This window comes from Canis lupus, chromosome 5 (genome assembly GCF_048164855.1).
Source record: "Canis lupus baileyi chromosome 5, mCanLup2.hap1, whole genome shotgun sequence".
In the NCBI taxonomy this organism is placed as follows: Eukaryota; Metazoa; Chordata; class Mammalia; order Carnivora; family Canidae; genus Canis; species Canis lupus.
The window spans coordinates 76,551,258-76,569,551 of record NC_132842.1 but is presented as its reverse complement, the minus strand read 5'-3'; the positions used below and the strand labels follow the sequence as shown (position 1 = coordinate 76,569,551).

The 18,294-nt window shown below is 47.7% G+C and overlaps 1 long non-coding RNA gene across 1 annotated transcript; it reads right to left on the bottom strand.

Moving 5' to 3' along the window:
- Positions 1 to 4,104: 4,104 nt before the first annotated feature.
- LOC140633058 (uncharacterized) lies at positions 4,105 to 11,113 on the bottom strand. The gene is made up of 3 exons (XR_012030698.1): positions 11,007 to 11,113; positions 7,720 to 7,771; positions 4,105 to 4,431 (listed from the first exon to the last, which is right to left on the bottom strand). It is a non-coding gene; the product is annotated as an uncharacterized lncRNA (long non-coding RNA).
- Positions 11,114 to 18,294: the final 7,181 nt, after the last annotated feature.

Here is an 18,294-nt window from a genome sequence, read left to right as displayed (position 1 = left end):
TAACTTTACATTAACTCATTAATCTTCATCACAACCCATGATGTTGGTATTATTATTCCCATTTTACAGATGCAGAAACTAAGGTTCAAAGAAATTAGGTATGTTGCTCAAGGTCACTCAGTGTGGGAAGGACAAGCCAAATGATGTCAGAGCCTTAGCTTCTTGCCATTTATTTATTTCTTTAAGTAAACTCTAGGCCAGGGCAGCCCAGGTGGCTCAGCGGTTTAGTGCCGCCTTCTGCCCAGGGCGTGATCCTGGAGACCCGGAATCTAGTCTCACGTTGGGCTCCCTGCCTGGGGTCTGCTTCTCCCTCTGCCTGTGTCTCTGCCTCTCTCATTCTCTCTCTGTGTGTGTCTCTTATGAATAAATAAATAAAATCTTAAAAAAAAAAAAGTAGACTCTAGGCCAATGTGGGGCTTGAACTCATAACCCCAAGACCAAGAGTTGCTCTACTGCCTGAGCCAGCCAGGCACCCTGCTTTTTGCCATTGAGAATGGAATAGAATAGAACTCAAGAAGACCCCAGTCTCAGGGTTGTGAGTTCGAGCCCCACATTGGGTGTAGACACTTCTTAAAAAAGAAAACTCCAGTCTGGTTTCCTGAAGTCCTGGTGTGTGAGGATAAGGAAAAGCAGCAGTAAGATGATAAGTTCAAAGGAATTTTTCAACATTTCACCATTTTTTTAAAGATTTTATTTATTCATGAGATACATGAGAGAGAGGCAGAGACACAGGCAGAGGGACAAGCAGACTCCCCATGAGGAGCCTGATGTGGAACTTGATCCTGGGGTCCCTGAACCACTGAGCCACCTAGGCGTCCCCATTTCACCATTTCTAAACCTGTTTGCAATGAGGTCACACATATCATCTTCATGGGAGTGCAGTAGAGTCACCATGACAACTATATTTATGTTTATACCTTTCACATGAACTATCGTATATGGAAATATTTTTAAATTTATAAGAGGATCTCAATGTAATGTTTTAAATAGGGAACACACCTGACTCAAAATTCAGAAAGCATGAAAAGGCACACGGTGAAAAGCCTCCTTCTCACCCCCCATTCCTGCCATCCCCCAACCTGCCAGTCTTGCTAGTTTTTTCAAGGGGAAGGGAAGAACTGATACCTTTTGAAATTAGAAAGTGTGTGCTTAATTTGTTCTGAAGTCATGAGGCATAAAGCCTACCTTACTCTGGTTGATTTCTTCAGGTCAGCCTCTGCCTGATTTCCTGTACCCTTTGATGCATCACTGCTTCCTGCAGGTGATGGTTGGTCCCTTAGGGAAATGGTTGGTCCCCTCTCCCTCCAAACTTCCCCCCAGGAATCCCCACCGGTACCCCGCGATGCTCCTGACCACATTCCCTCCCACCGCAGCTTGTTCCTCATACCCCAGAGCCTGCAGAGCCTGTAAATCCAGAGAACATCTCATTGTCTCACTACAGCTGATAGGGTGAAGGTGGATCTGGAGGTCACACCTGAGTGGCCTCAGGCCAAACCTAGCCCATAAAAAAAAAATTGAGGGGGCCTTAACAAATTATTTCAAAATTGGAAAATTTCACCTGAAACACTAAATTTCCAGATTCATTTGAAATGCTGGTAGACCCAGGGACACCTGGGTGGCTTAGTTGGTTAAGCATCCAATTCTTGATCTCAGCTCAGATCTGGATCTCAGGGTCATGAGCTCAAACCCCATGTTGGGCTCCATGCTGGGCATGGAGCCTACTCTAAAAGAAAGAGAAAGGAAAGGAAAGAAAGGAAAGGAAAAGGAAAAGGAAAAGGAAAAGGAAAAGGAAAAGGAAAAGGAAAAAGAAAGAAAAAGAAGGCAGCCCCAGGGGCCCAGCCGGTTTAGCACCGCCTTCGGCCCGGGGTGTGATCCTGGAGACCCGGGATTGAGTCCCACGTCGGCCTCCCTGCATGGAGCCTGCTTCTCCCTCTGCCTGTGTCTCTGCCTTCCTCTCTCTCTCTGTGTGTGTGTCTGATATGAATAAATAAATAAAATCTTTAAAAAAGAAAAGAAGAAAATAAATAAATAAATAAATAAATAAATAAATAAATAAATAAATAAATAAATAAGTAAGTAAGTAAGTAAGTAAGTAAGTAAATAAATATCGGTAGATCCAGCCATAGTGAACCTGTATTCATGTGTGATGAAATCAGCTGGGGCAGCTCCCTGGATTAGGAGGAGGATGTGTTGTCTGGATTGTCATGGTTCCCACCACTCTCTGCTGGTTAATGTGGCCAGCAGTTTAATGACCTCTCCAAAGATGTCTGCATCCTCATCCCTGGAACCTGTGCATGTGCTCTGTTACATGGCACGTGGAAACTGAGGTTGCAGAAGGTCGCTAATCAGCTGATCTTAAAATAGGAAAGGTATCCCAGATTATTTTTGGGGTGCAATGTATCACAAGCGTCCTTAAAAGTGGAAGAGGGAGACAGAAGGGGAGAGTCAGAGAAAGAGATGACATGGAAACAGGGTCAGAGAGGTGCCATGCTGCTGGCTTTGAAAATGGAAGAATGGACCATGAACCAAGGAATGTCAGTGGCTTCTAGACAGTGGAAAAGGCAAGGAAATGGATCCTTTTCTAGAGCCTCCAGAAGGGAACACTGAACCTGCGAACACCTTGATTTTAGCCCAGTGAGATCTGGGATTGAGAGAGTGGGGCACAGCTGGTGAGAACTATTGTAAGCACAGGAGATACTTAGCTTAAAATTCTCGGTCAGTGTCACCTGTTGTAGTAAAGGACGGGCTTGTGAGGTGGATCCCAGGCAGAGGGGAGACATCCGTGCCTGGTTTCCATCCCAGAGTCCAGATCTGTGCCTGGTTTCCATCCCAGTGCCCTGAGAGACTTGGGCTGAGCAGGCAGGCCATGGTCACCACTCAGAGAGCTGGCAGGTGTCAGCCGCCAGGGGAGGAATAGGATCCTTGATTGAGGCCAGGATTAGAGGGCCAAAGTAAATGAGCAGGGACTGGGCCCCGGGCTGGGTGAAAGGGCTGTCAGAGCCGAAGGTGGGAAGGTCGGGAGGAGGTCTTCATATGGGGTGCAAGTGGGGGCAGGATGTGGGGTTGGTGCTGGTGGGTGTGGGCATGACTGGTGGTTCAGGGGTGCTGGCGGGGAATGGCAAGCCGCCTTGCTGGGAAGGAACTCGTCAACCAATCTATCACGAGCAGTTACTGATGGCTCGTAGTGGCTCGCTGTGTCAGGCTTGCCCAAGGTATTCATGTTTAACAGTGCATATCATTTTAACATAAAAAGATGAAGTTGCATTTAAGGTAGCAGTTTTGGGAAGGAAAACTTCATGGCCACGAGGATGGAAATGTCACCTGGGCAGCCACGTGCCTCACCTGTTCACAAAACCCTGCACAGCACCAGAAGCTCTGCACACCCCAGAAGCTCTTCCATCTTCTAGCTCCCATGCCCTTAAGTGACCCCTAGACTTTCATTATAATTCTTCCACTTATTTTTTGTGTGTGCTGGCCCATTTTCATTATTATTACCTTTTTAGCAACAAGTCATATAATAATATATGCCAGGCACTGTTCTAAGTGATTGACAGATGTTAACTTGCTTAAACATCGTAACAAGTGGTGTTAGCTCCATCTTATAGATGTGAGAAAATGAAGCACAGAGAAGTGAGGGAATTTGCCTAAGACCCCATGAGTGGCTATACTTTCTGAGCCTCTGCTTTCTCAACTGTTAAATTGAGATAGCGGATTTCAGTGTCCTCATCAGAGCAGGGCTTCCCAGCCCCGGAACTACTGACATCTGACATTTGCTGTGGGGGCTGTCCTGTGCGTTATAGGATTTTAGTGGCGTCCCTGGCCCCTACCTGAGAGATGCAGTAGCAAACCCGCTTCAGAAGTTGTGACAAACAAAAGCATCTTCAGACCTTGCCAAACGTCCTCTGGGAGCAAAATCAACCCTGGTTGAGAACCACTGCTCTAATAGGATCTGGGGAGGATTAAACTGGGTAATGCATACAGAATGCCTTCACACATTCATTCCCTTCTCTGCCCCTTCTAAACCTACACTCTTTGAATTGCAACACTTCAGAACCCTCTTTCTCTTTCTGTTCCTTTATTGATCTTGAAGATGTGCCCACCTAAATGTAGACTGTGTGCATGAGAGCTTCTCGCAAACTCGAAGCTGGTTCCAGGGAGTCAGACCTACATTCTAGTCTCCTATCTTCCATTGACATGCTGTGTGGCCTTGGCCCCTCACCTCCCCGAGCCTCAGTTTCCCATGTGTGAACTGGGGGGGGGGGGGGTTGACCTAAAAGCTTTCCAAAAGATCTTCTCACTGCAGAAATCAGTGACCGGGTGATTCATACCAAATACCAACAAATTCCCCTCACAAAGTCCAAATTCTTCCAGAGACTTAGTCATTCCAGGGTTTGAACTTTCCCGCAAAAACCATTTGAAAAATTCTTCCAGCTTTAAAAAAAGAAAGAAAGAAAGAAAGAAAGAAAGAAAGAAAGAAAGAAAGAAAGAAAGAAAGAAAGAAGCTATTAAAAGAAAGTAAAAGTTTCAAAACCAAATCCTAAGCAAACAACCCCGAAAACAATACACACACGCGCGCACACACGCTCACAGCACCCAAGGTAATGCCGAGAACAGGATATGAAACCTTGCAGGCCGGCACTAAGAAATGATTCACAGGCTTTTCGAGATGCTTCTATTTCAAGGCATGATCCGCCCACTGGATCTGGTGGCTCCAAAAACAAAATAAACCTTAAAGAAGCTGGCATTTCTTATCTCAACACAGAGCCTAGCCAGCATCCCCAGATCTCAGGGTCTCCAGCCAGGAGACAAGGCTGAGTCCTATGAATTCCCTTTCTGTTCTGTTTCAAGTCTCAAGGTGCTGGCTTGTTTTAAGAAAGTCTTTTGCATCTACCTTTGGTTGGCTGAGTTTAAAGCAACACCACCTCAACCGATGTGAGCTCGTAAGGTTTAGTTTAGCAAGGCCTCTGTATGGCTCTGTCCTGCTAAATTCCAGGCTGGTCATTCCAGCTGTCTAGTAGCTGTCTCCAACTAAACAATCCTGCCTGGCTTGGCGATGGTGCAGATCAAGATGACTTGCCCCCAGGTTAGGAAATGTTAATTTTAGCATGCCCTCCAAAGTTTCACGCTCCTGCGTAAAACAGAAATATCGCAGTATTTATTCACTCAACGAAATGCTTATTGAGTGCTTGCTGAGCCGGACACCAGGGTTGCACTGGGCTAAGAGGCAGCCTCTGCCTTCAAGGAGCCTTGCTGAATAGGAAAGACACGCAAGCTAAATTACTAGAAATGTATGGAACTAGTCCCTGCAGGAAATGCCCTGCAGAAAAAGTGATACTAACATTGGAGCAAAATTTAAAGAAATGCAAACACTTGTGATATGGTTAAGTACAGTCTCCTCTGTGCTTACCCTTGATCGCTCCTTTTGGGTTTAGAAATTTCTTTCACTGGTGCTCTAGCTGCCCCCCACCCAAAAGCCCAGAATGCTGCAGGAAGGGTCTAGCCCAAACCTGCTTTTCTTACCAACCGATTTCCTCACACCCGGATCTTACTTTCATGCCACTGTTGCCCCAGAGAGTCTTCCCTCCTCCCCTTCTTATCTATCTTTCAGGGTCTGATTCCAAGCCCGTTTCCCCCAGGAAGCATTTGCAGACCTCCTGGCTGTGTCCCCACTATTCCTAAATGCACAGATCTCGTGCTCTCTTCTTGGCTTTTAGCCTGTCCTGCCTTGTGACCTCTCACGTATTTCTGTCCCAAACTTTAACCTAACTTGTGAATTAGGACAAAGAGCATAAGGACTGACATTAAGTGGTTATGGTGTCAGGCATCTTGTTAACTCCTTACTATACATTACATGCCTGGCCCATAGAAGATGTACAATAAATATTCGCTGACTGAATGCTTGAATGATTTCACTTCAATACAGTAATAACTGTGAGGCAAGTGCTGTTAGTATCCCCATTTTACAAGTGAGAAAACAGAGGCACAGATAGGTTAAAGCCTGCCTTTGTGGTCTTTCTGCCTCCAAAGCTAAGGTTCAGGCTCATTCTTCAGTTCTGTGTTGCTTGTCTTCAGACATATATTTTTTCCCTAGGAATCTTGTACATGGTGTTTAATAAATATATCCTGCTAAAAAAAATTTTTTTTTAAGATTTCATCTATTTATTTGGCAAAGAGAGACAGTACAAGCAGAGGGAGCTGCAGGCAGGGGGAGGAGGAGAAACAGGCTCCCCGCAGAGCAGGGAGCCCGATGCGGGGCTCCATCCCGACACTCTGGGATCACGTCCTGAGCCAAAAAGACAGACACCCAACTGACTGAGCCACCCAGGCGCCCCTAAATATCTATTGATTGATAGGACACATACCATGTTCCCTTCTTCTTCATTCCATTCCAGACATTATTACTTGCTTTCTTTTGTGGTTCATAGTCTTTATTTGTATGCTTAATTTAAAAACCATCCCACCATGGGATGCGTGGGTGGCTCAGGGGTTTAGGCCTGCCTTTGGCCCAGGGCGTGATCCTGGAGTCCCGGGATCAAGTCCCACATCGGCTCCCTGCATGGAGCCGCTTCTCCCTCTGCCTGTGTCTCTGCCTCTGTGTGTGTGTGTCTCTCATGAATAAATAAGTGAAATCTTAAAAAAAAAAAAAATCCCACCATTATGTGTGTCTGTCTGCCTCTCCCCCTAGACCATGAATGTAACATGCCTGGTGGGTTGAAGGCTGGCACATTGTTGGTGCTCAGTGATTTGCTGAACTAGAGGAGTAGTGGTGATGTAGTGTGTTGAACTATGTCCCCCCCAGAAGATATGTCCAAATTCTAACCCTGGTACCTGCGAATGTGACTCTAGTTGGAAATAGGCTATTTAGAGATGTAATTAAGGCTCTCAAAACAGAATCATCCTGGCAGCCCGGGTGGCTCAGTGGTTTAGCACTGCTTTTGGCCCAGGGCGTGATCCTGGAGACCCCGGATCGAGTCCCATGTCAGGCTCCCTGCATGGAGCCTGCTTCTCCCTCTGCCTGTGTCTCTGCCTCTCTCTCTGTATGTGTCTCTCATGAATAAATAAAATCTTAAAAAAACAAAAACAAAAAAACCAGGATCATCCTATACTTAGGGTGAACCCTAAATCCAAGGACCGGTGTCCTTATACAGGAAATGAGAGATCTGAGACCCAGAAACATAGAGAGAAGAAGGGCTAGTGAAGACCGAGGCAAAGATTGGAATCGTGGGGCCCAAAGACAAGGAACGGTACCAATGCTGGCAGCCACCACAAGCTGGAAGTGAGGATTCTTTCTCAGAGTCTTCAGAGGAAACCAACCCTGCTGAGACCTTGCTTTTCAACTGCTGGCCTCCAGAACTGTGAGAGAATCCATTTCTATTGTTTTAAACCACCAACTTTGTGGTCCTTTGGTACAGCAGTCCAAGGAGACTAATACGGGGTGTGAGTGGGGGATAATCTTAGCTAAGAAATTCAGGGCTTATTTGTTTTCTTAAAGATTTTATTTATTTATTCATGAGAGACACAGAGAGAGAGAGAGGCAGAGACACAGGCGGAGGGAGAAGCAGGCCCCCCGTGAGGAGCCCCACGAGTACCGGGCCCCGGGATCACACCCTGAGCCAAAGGCAGATGCTGAATCACTGAGCCACCCAGGCGTCCCGAAATTCAGGGCTTAATGGAAGCAGCCTCAACTCTGGGGTCCCACCCTCCGGCTTTGGCACCTACCTGTTCTGTGGTCTTGATGGATGACTCTGCTCTTCTGAGCCTCGGGTTCTTTCTGTGCAAAATGGAGAGAGTCATAGTTACAACTAACCTCTTTTTTCCCCATTTTATTTTATTTTTTCATCATGATTAAGTGTAGTCTTTCACGTATAGCTAACATGTGTAGAGAATGCCAAGCAGTGTGGTAAGCCCTTTCCAGGCATCCTAAGACAGCCTGGGTAATAGGCCAGGAACACTCATTAAGAAAAGAAACCAATGGGGTGGGGGGCGCCTGGGGGGCGCCTAGGGGGCTCAGTCTGTTATGCATCTTCCTTCTGCTCAAGTCATGATCCCAGGGTCTGGGATGGAGCCCCGCATGAGGCTCTCTGCTCCAAGAGGTGGCTGCTTCTCCCTCTCCCTCTGCCTCTCCCCCTGTGCTCCCCGCCTCCTCTCTTTCTCTCAAATAAGTAAATACAAATCTTTAAAAAAAAAAAGAAAAGAAAAGATGGGCAGCCCGGGTAGCTCAGCGGTTTAGCGCCGCCTTCAGCCCAGGGCGTGATCCTGGAGACCGGGGATCGAGCCCCACATCGGGCTCCCTGCATGGAGCCTGCTTCTCCCTCTGCCTGTGTTTCTGCCCCTCTCTCTGTGTGTCTCTCGTGAATAAATAAATAAAATCTTAAAAAAAAAAAAAAAGCTGGGTTTGGAATTTACGATCTCACCTTGCACCCTGCATTTTTCTGCTTTGAACCTGACAATGAGAGCATAGGGTGAGTCAGCCAGAACCAGATTCAAATCCTGACTCTGGAGTTTGCCTTCTGCCATCTGTCTTGCCCTCTGAGCCTTGAGTTTGGCATCTGTAAAATGGGGATGGTGCGGGTCCCTACTTCATAACATGGATGTGAGGACCCGGATCGCGCGTGCTATAAGGGCGGTGCCGCTCGGTGCACAGTAGGTCCTTCACGAGAGGAAGTGGCCGCCGCCGCCACCGCTGGAGATGAAGGTTCAGGAGGGGACAGTCCAGAGCAGCAAGCGAGTGAGAAAGGACTGCAACAGCTGGTGGCTGATTTTCCCAGAGGGGGCCTGAGGGACAGCGAGGGCCTCTCGGGCAGCTGCTTCCTGGGGTTGTGATGTCACCAGCCCATCCAGGAGGCCACGGTACCAGTGCCTGTCCCTGCCTCCCAGCTGGCCGGCTACGCTTCCTGCGCCCTGGGCCTGCCCTTGCCTTCTTTCTCATGACCCTTGGGAGGCAGCTGGACCGCAGCTCAAGGAACAACTCACATCTGCAAATTGGGAGAGCAGGGCCCCTCGCCGCTCCCTAGGGCTTCTGCACCTTGGAGGGACCCTAAAGAGCGACTCCTGTCCAGTGGTTGTCAAACCGGGTTCCTCCGAGCCCTGGGATCCTACTGAAATGGCTCCGAGGCCACTGAGGGTGGGGAGGGGGCGGCATGGTGGGAGCAAGGGGTATGCTAAGCAGGCCAGGTTCTGAAGCACCCTCATTTCCATCTTGTTTACGTATTGGATCTACTTATAAAGCTTAATTTCTGAAGAAAAGATTTTGTGGCAAAAGAAAGTTAAAAAAAAAAAAACCCTTTGATCCTTCATGGTATGTGAATCATATCTCAGTTTGAAAGAAACCAAAAAGCAAGCCCTCCGGTTCTATTCTACCCTTTTTGTTTTCTAGATAAAAAACAGGCCAAGTGAGAAGCAGCAGCCCCTCCATGCTCTCCTCGTGAATCAGGGCTAGAACTGGGAGCCAGGGTGCCAGCAGAGGGTGCGGGCAGATGGCCCTGATCCCCGCACCTGACAATCACCACCGCATCCCTCCACTCTCCCGGGCACAGCTCAGGTGCAAGGTGAGGCCAAGTCAGTGACCGTTTCCCCCCCTCACCCCCGGCATGCTTGAGGCTACACATGCAACCAGCCTGCTGGAGAGCTTCATCACCTTCCCCTGGGAAAGCAGGGATTAGGAAAACAACTCCTGGGAAGGTGGAATGTATAAGTTGTTCTTTTTTTTTCTTTCTTTCTTTCTTTTTTTCACTTATTCATGAGAGACACACACACAGAAAGAGAGGCAGGCAGAGACACAGGCAGAGGGAGAAGCAGGCTCCATGCAGGGAGCCTGACGTGGGACTCGATCTGGGGTCTCCAGGATCAGGCCCTGGGTTGAAGATGGAGCTAAACCGCTGAGCCACCCGGGCTGCCCATATAAGTTGTTGTTGTGTTTTTGTTTGTTTTGTTTTGTTTTGTTTTATAAGTTGTTCTTTGAACTAACATTCAAAGCACCTACTATATGCCGGGCATCATACTTTGCTTTGGGAATTGAGGCAGGACCAGGATGTCAGACTCCCTTTCTTCTGGAAACTTAACATTTGTGTGGCAGGGGCCGATCCTAAACACGGAACAGGTAAGTCAATGGGAATATATCAGAGTAAGTTCTATGGTAGGAAGAGAAGGGGCAATGGCGTAGAAACGTTTCTAGTTAGATTGGGCGATTGGACAGGATCCTCTAAAGGGGCAATATTTGAACGGAGACCGCAGAGAGGTGAGGACCGAGAGGATTAACGCTGGTGATTCTCTGTGATTGCCAAGTGTGCTGCGTAAATGCCAGAGCGCAGCAGGAAGGCAGAAGAGTGATTACCCCAGTGTCCACCTGCAGTACAGTTCAGTTATTACTATAAATACACACATGTGACGTGCACACGTTCACGTGTTTGTTCCCGACTTGTGTTTGCTGATGGTACTCATGCTTCACGTGGCACGCACACCTGCAACACGCCACATCCTCTTCCAAACATTTAGATGTGCTGCTCTGTTTAATCCTCATAGCAACCTTGTCAGGTAGGCACTATCGTTTCCCCTATTCTACAAGTAAGGAAACTGAGGCTTAGGGGGGTGAACTGCCCTGCCTGAAGGTGCTTGATCTGGAACTTGAATCCAGTCGATCTGAAGCCTGTGGTTTTTTTTTTTTAATTTTTATTTATTTATGATAGTCACAGAGAGAGAGAGAGAGAGGCAGAGACAGAAGCAGGCTCCACGCACTGGGAGCCCGACGTGGGATTCGATCCCGGGTGTCCAGGATCGCGCCCTGGGCCAAAGGCAGGCGCTAAACCGCTGCGCCACCCAGGGATCCCTGAAGCCTGTGGTTTTAACCATCGCCCACCTTTGCCTCATCCATGGTCTGCCCACAGTCGGTGCTCGACTAAATGGATGTCTGCTTGTGTTTGGGGAGAGGAAGCTCTGGCCAGATGTTTAGCCATTCCGGACCCATGGCGCAACCGGCCCTGGAGGGGCACACGAAGTTTTGCACTTACCTTTTCTTGCCTTGCTCCCACCAACCTTCCAAAATCAATCCCTGAGGTCCCAAACGAAGAAAAATGAATGTGCTGGCAGGAGTCATGACAGTGTCTGCAATCCTCTATGCGGATTGTGAAACTAGACAAGTTCTGAGACCATGACTCACAAATGTTACGTCAAGAAGGAAATTACAAACAAGTAATAGCTAGGAGCACCATTTCACAGAGCGTCCTTCCCTGGTTGTGTCATCCCGGGGCCCCGACCCTATGTTTTAGTCACGGCAGGCGTCTGGAATACAGATGGGAGCCCCATGTCCCCCCTGACCCCCCACCACCCGAGCCCAGAGCACCCTCCTCCCAGGTCCTCTCTCTCTGAGAGTTGGGGTTTTGCACGTCCCAACAGGAGGTCCTGATCCTCCTGTATTTTTTGGAGATGATGGCTCCTGGCGGGTGGTTCTGGGTTCAGATTCTGGCTCAGCCACTTACCAGCTGAGTGCCTTTGGCAAGTTTCTGGACCTCAACATCCTTCGTCAGGGAATAACTAGGACAACAGAAGCCCGTGTCCTAAGGGCTCCAAGAGGGCAGCATCCTTGTGTGTGTGTTCATTGCTATATCCCCAGGGCTTTGAATGGTACCTGGCATCAGTGACTAAATATTTGCTGAATGAATGAAAGTTCTAGTTACAGGACCTGTTCATATAATAGGCACTTAGTACCCGGTGACTGCTATTATTACTACTAATGCCTGAAGGAGAGCCTGCAGAGCCACTGACCTCCTAGCTCTCAGGATCAGCGAAGATACTGGTATATCCGCTGGTCCCAGATGGGTTTACTGGTGTGAGTCAGGGTCCCAGAGCCTGGACACCTGGGCTGGTAGGAAGAGGGCTGGGCAGACAAAACTCCGATCTTATAAAACTCAGGAAGAGGTTTAGGGCACCAAAGCATTTAGGGATACAGGGACTTTCTTTCTGCAGCAGGGTGGGGAGGGACAGATGGAGAGAACACCTTGATAATAACAGGGAAACTTGCTCCTTGCATCAGTCACCGTTCCAGCAGGAAACAGATGGCCTGCCAGAAGGGGCACCTGGAGAGAGAGTTTAATGAAGGGCTTTAATCTCTAAAGGGGTTGGTAGGGTCAAGGGATGGAGGTGCACCCAGGGCCAGCAACAGCAGGAAGCCCTGGCCTCTGTTAGCCTGGAGGGGCGAATGGTAGGTGTAAGAAACCAACTGTGGCCTTAGGTAGAGCTCTGCACAGTCAGCCCAGCTAGTGGGGAGGAGGGAGCCAGGGCAATAAGTACCCAACCCCTCTCTTCCTTTCAACACCGGTCTTCTGCTGGTGCTTCCACTGGCCAAACCCAAGTGGAAACCAGACAGCAGAGAAGCCCAGGCACTTCCCTGGGCACAGAAGGGAGGGCTGGTCTGGAGGGGCATGTAGAGAACACAGGGCATGCCTTGTTTTTGTTTTGCTTTTGTTTTTAACATACCTAGGGGTGAGGGACTTTATACACATTATTTTATTATTATGTGAATTATATATATTCTGGAGGTGAGGAAACCAAAACTCAGAAAGGCAAAGTGACTTGTTTGGGTCTTCTGACCCCAAAACCATGACCGACCTTCCTTCCTTCCTTCCTTCCTTCCTTCCTTCCTTCCTTCCTTCCTTCCGTCCTTCCTTCTTGATGTTTTAATGAAGACTTTAGAGTGGGTTGGGAGATAGGGAGATATTTAAATATCTTAAGCCAAAGAGATGTAATGCACAGGCTCACTTGGATGGGCCAGTGTCACCAGAGCTCAGTGGCAGGGCATGTCTGAATGGTGCAGCTCTGTGTAGGCTGAAGAGGAGAGGCCCCGCAGCTGGCCTCACCCACAGGAGTCCCAGCAGTGAAGCTTCGGGAAGCCCATTGCCTTCCAGTAAGCAGGGTCAACATTATCAATGAATCACTGGTTTATTATAAAAGGATATAATTCTGGAACCAGGATGGAAGAGATGTGTGGCGAGGTATGTGAGAAGGGGCATGGAGCTTCTGCATCCTCCGCAGGCATGTCATGCTCCCCAAATCCCCAGGCATTGACCAGCCCGGAAGCTCCTCATGTTCTGTCCATGTGACATGATTCTGAGAGAGCTCACACTGACTTTCTGGCTGATATGTTCTACTTTCCAGGGGAAATCTCTCTTGACCAGGTGATGCTAAGTTTCAAATGGAAGGAAGTTCAGGAGACAGGGAGGACTGGTAGCAGGGGAGATGTTGTATACTGTGGAGGGTCTTTGGCACTCACCAAGCCTTTCCAGGAGCCACCCCTATTATTTTGAGTCTCATTCATTCTGGGATGCAATAGCTGTGGAATGGACAGGCCAGGGGAGCAGGGGCCGGGTTTGGAGGGGCATTGCTCATGGAGATCAAGGAGTAATTAGCTAATTATTACCTGGCAGCTCCACCTCCTGCAGAAATATTCACTCATCTGTACAAAGAGGCATTTATAAAGATGATCATGGCAGCTTTTCCTGTAACCATGAGAAACTGAAACCTCTAAATGTCTATCATTCAGTGTTTTGATTGTACCTGGGGCTTAATTTCTAGAGATGAGTGGGTGCCAACACAGTGAAGCCAGTGCCATTGAAAGAAGTTTTACTACTTATAATTCCAAAGAGGAGGGGCAATCCACACCACACAAGGCCACACAGGGAAGCACTAGGGTCGGTCAGGAGGTGGAAGGAGTGAGGGGAGAATAGGGCACAGAACCTTGGTTGTAGTTTCCTTGGAAAGGAATGGGCAAGCTAGGGTAGGTAAATTTGAACTTAGCCAATGTTGGCAAGCTTTGGGCTAGCAGGTGGTGTCTAGTGGTCCAGTGCCTAGCCCTGGGGTGATTTAGGGCAGGGGGAATATTGACTTAGTGTGCGAGAGTTAGGTAGGGTGGTTGGGAGTGTGGTTCTGGATTGGTTGATTTGTACACGAAAGATGGGTTCTCAGGCAACTTGTCTACTATCTCTAGTAATTAGTGAGCCCTAGGAAAGGTGGTTTCTCTAGGATTAGAAAGATCTCAGGGCGTCAAAGCATCATTACATGCAGAAAGCAAGAAATATGATTAATGCATTTGAAGAATGATGAAAAATGACAATACATCATCCTTTGGAATACCGTATGGGAGTTAAATAGTCAGGTAGGTCTCCGAGTTCTGACATACATGGCCTCCAAGACATTGGTAAGTCAAGAAAACAAATTTTGAAACAATACTCACCCAAATTATTCCATTGACACGTGGGGGAAAAATACACAAAATGAATCTTAAGCTTCTGTAGGTCTGTGTGTATATGTGCAGTGCCCAGAAAAATGTAGAAAAGAATAGATCCCAAACTGCATCACAAAGGTCTTTTACTAAAAAAAAAAAAAAAATTTAAAAAAAGGTCTTTTACTGTATCTGTATGTTCAAAAAAATTTTAAATAAGAATATGTTCACATATTATCTATGTCATTAAATAGAAAAGAATTCATTTAGGGCAGCCTGGGTGGCTCAGCAGTTTAGCGCCGCCTTCAGCTCAGGGCGTGATCCTGGAGACCCGGGATCGAGTCCCACATCGGGCTCCCTGCATGGAGCCTGCTTCTCCCTCTACCTGTGTCTCCGCCTCTCTCTCTCTGTATGCATCTCTCATGAATAAATAAATAAACTCTTTAAAACATAAAAAGAAAAAAAGAAAATAATTCATTTAAAAAAATAACTTGGGGAGGTTCCCCGGGTCATTCAGTTGGTTAAGCACCTGCCTTCAGCTTAGGTCTGCAATTGAGCCCTGCATCGGGCTCCCTACTCAGCAGAGAGCCTGCTTCTCCTTCTCCCTTTGCTGCTCCACCTGCTTGTGCTATCGGTCAAATAAATAAATAAAATCTTAAAAAAATAAAAAGGGAAAAACAACCTGGCGGTGGAGCAAATTGAGTGAAGGTGGTCAAAAGGTACAAACTTCCAGTTATAAGTAAGTTCTGGGGAGATCATGTACAGCACGGTGACTATAGTTTATAAAACTGTATTGTGTTTTTGAAAGTTGCCAAGAGGGATCCCTGGGTGGCTCAGCAGTTTAGCGCCTGCCTTTGGCCCAGGGCATGATCCTGGAGACCCGGGATCAAGTCCCACATCGGGCTCCCTGCATGGAGCCTGCTTCTCCCTCTGCCTGTGTCTCTGCCTTTCTCTCTCTGTATCTCTCATGAATAAATAAATAAAATATTAAAAAAAAAAGAAAGTTGCCAAGAGAGTAGATCTTAAGCCTTCTCATTAAGGAAAAACATTTGTCACTACGTGAGGTAATGGGTGTTAACTAAATGTATCGTGGTGATTACTTCACAATATATACATATATCAAATCATACTGTACACCCGAAACTAATACAATGTTATGTGTATGTCAGTTATACTTCAATAAATCTGGAAATTAAAAAACAAAACAAATCTTCTACCTGCAGATAATATCAAATCTTCGTGATGAACACAATGACGGGGAAGCGTGGAGGCTGGCTGGTGAGGAAGCTGAGAGGAGTCCCTCACCCTGATTAGGCAATCGGGGAGGCCTTCCTGAAAGAGATGAGTCCTGAGTTATGTTTTGAAGGCTGGGAGAAAATTATAGCTAAATGAAGTAGATGACGACTATTCTATTGAGTATATTGACCAAGGGAACAGTAGGGAGAAGTAGAACAACAGCTTTATTTGGGAGCGTAAGATTTGAGAGGGAGAAGGGTGAAGGATGAGGCTGGAAGTAGATATTGGGGGGCCTCTCTCACAAGCCAGGCTGAAAGGTGTGATTTCCCCCAGAGTGCAGTGAGGGGCCTTGGAAGAGCTTTCAGCTTTGCCTAGAGTGGGCCATGAGGTGAGGCAAGGGAACGGGAAAAGCAAGAATGAGGCCGAGGGGTGGCTTGCCCTCTCCCCAGCACCACACTCCAGCCACACACAGCTGTCTTCCTGACCTCTACCCCGGTGACCCTCAAACTTGAAGGTGCATCAAAATCACCTGGAGGACTTGTTAAAAACCCAGCTTACTGGGTTCCACCCCCAGAAGCGTCTGGTAGATCTGGGATGGGTCCCAAGGATTTACATTTTATTTGTTTATCTATTTAGTTATTTATTTATTTTTACGTAATCTCTACACCCCACGTGGGGCTCAAACTCACAACCCCGAGATCAAGAGTCACATACTCTTCTTTGGAGCCAGCCAAGAGCTCCAGAATTTACATTTTTGACTAATTCCCAGGTGACACTGTTGGTTGGGGAACCCCACCTGGAAAATTGCTAACATTCCTATCCATTCTCACCTTAAGGCCTTTGCAATTGCTTTTCCCTCTCCTTGGGATTTTCTCCCTTACATCTTTGTCACCTCCTCCGAGAAGCCTTCCTTAACCACTCTTGGTAGCCACTCAACCACTATCTTCTGGCCTGTTTTGCTTTCTCTACTGCACCAGTCATATTTAGAAATTATCTTGTTGCTATATTTGTTGACTTCTTTATTTGTTGTCTGTTTGCCTCTATGAGAACATAAGCTCCGGGAAGGCAGGGATCTACCCCTGGGGGCCTAGGACAGTGCTTGGCATGCAGCAGATCCGCAGGAAATTGTCTACTAAAAGAAAAGCGGGTGGTGTGGGCTTCTGCAGCCTGGGGACTCTGCAGGGCCTGGGGTTCTCTGCCAGTGGAGGCCTTGGTGATGGGCACCAGCCCAGAAAGCTGTTTGGATATTGAACTGAACGGTTGACATAGGTTAGAAAAAGTCATCCTTTTTTGGGGGGAAGGGACAGGGTGGGGTGAGACAGAGTTTAAAATAGGTGACCTTTCAAGCAGATGTGGGAGGAAGGAAGGGCCCACTGACATCACAGCTGAGAGGCCCAGAGCTCCGTTGTGGTCCAGGGCCCATGGCCACCAGAGCAGGTCCCCAGCCTGAGTCACTCCCACCTGTAAGGCAGAAGACCAGGCCGAGCCTGGGGGTGGGGGTGGGGGTGTGGCCCTGGGGGAGTGGAGGGGGCAGGGAGGGGTGGCGACTGAGGGCAACCTGGGTCCTCCTTCCTTCTTTCCTCAGCCTCCCTGCATCGTGGAGGCCTGGGTAAGACACAGGTCCTCGATTTTCTCATCTGGGGAGTCGGGGGCGGGGAGGAAGGAGCCAGGCCAGGCTTCTCCTCATGCCACAGTTGACCTCACCCCAGCTACTCACCTCCACTCGGGCACTCATGTACCTGCAGTTTGAACCATTCTGCCTTAGGCCTCCATCCAAGCTCTTTGTGTGCACTTGGGCACACACACTCACACACACACACACACACACACACACACACATGCACACGAGGCCCTCTTCTCCTAAGCCGATGCTCTCTATTCTCCAGAATAGAGAGCTGCTGGGTGCAGGCAGAACAACAATATGGGCTTTGGAGCCTGACAGACCTGGTCCCAGATCTGGCTGTCCCTGATTCCCTGGTGACTCTTCCCTCTTCTGACCTCAGCTTTCCTTCCTGTAGAGTGGATACAGCTATCGCTTCTCGGCCTTTTGGCGAAGATCAAGTGTAGAGTGGGTATATGCATCTACCTTGTAGATTGTGGTGAGGATAAAAAAAAAAAAAGCCAATTATGCAAGTTGGTTTCTTTTGCCCCTTTTTTTCCATTTTTGTTTTATTGTGGCGAAGTACAATAAATGTACCATCTTAACCATTTTTAGGTGTACAGTTCAGTGATATTCAAGATACTCATAAGTGTGCAGCTCTCACCACCATCCATCTCCAAACCTTTTCATCTCATGAAACTGAAACTCTGTCCCCACTCCCCTCCCCCACAGCCCCTGGCACCCTCCATTTGAATCTTTTTTTTTTTTTAAGATTTATTTTTAAATAATCTCTACACCCAACGTTGGGCTCACACTCACATCCTTGAGATCAAGAGTTGCTTGCTCCTCCAACGGAGCTGGCCAGGTCCCCCTCCATTCGACTTTTTGGCTCTCTGAATCTGACTACCCTGAGTACCCCTCGTAAGTGAGATCACACTGGGGCGCCTGGCCAGCTCCATCAGAGGAGCATGTGACTCTGGATCTCAAGGATATGAGTGCGAGCCCCACACTGGGTGTAGAGATTACTTAAAAAATAAAATCCTTAAAAAAAATAATAAATGGGATCACATGGTATTTGCCTTTCTGTGACTGACTTGTTTCACTCCATGCTATATCCTCAAGGTTCATCCATGTTGTAGCATGTCAGAATTTCTCCCCTTTTTAAGGCTGAATAATATTTCATCGTATGCATGGATCACATTTTGTTTATGCATTCATCTGTTGACAGACATTTGGGTTGCTTCCA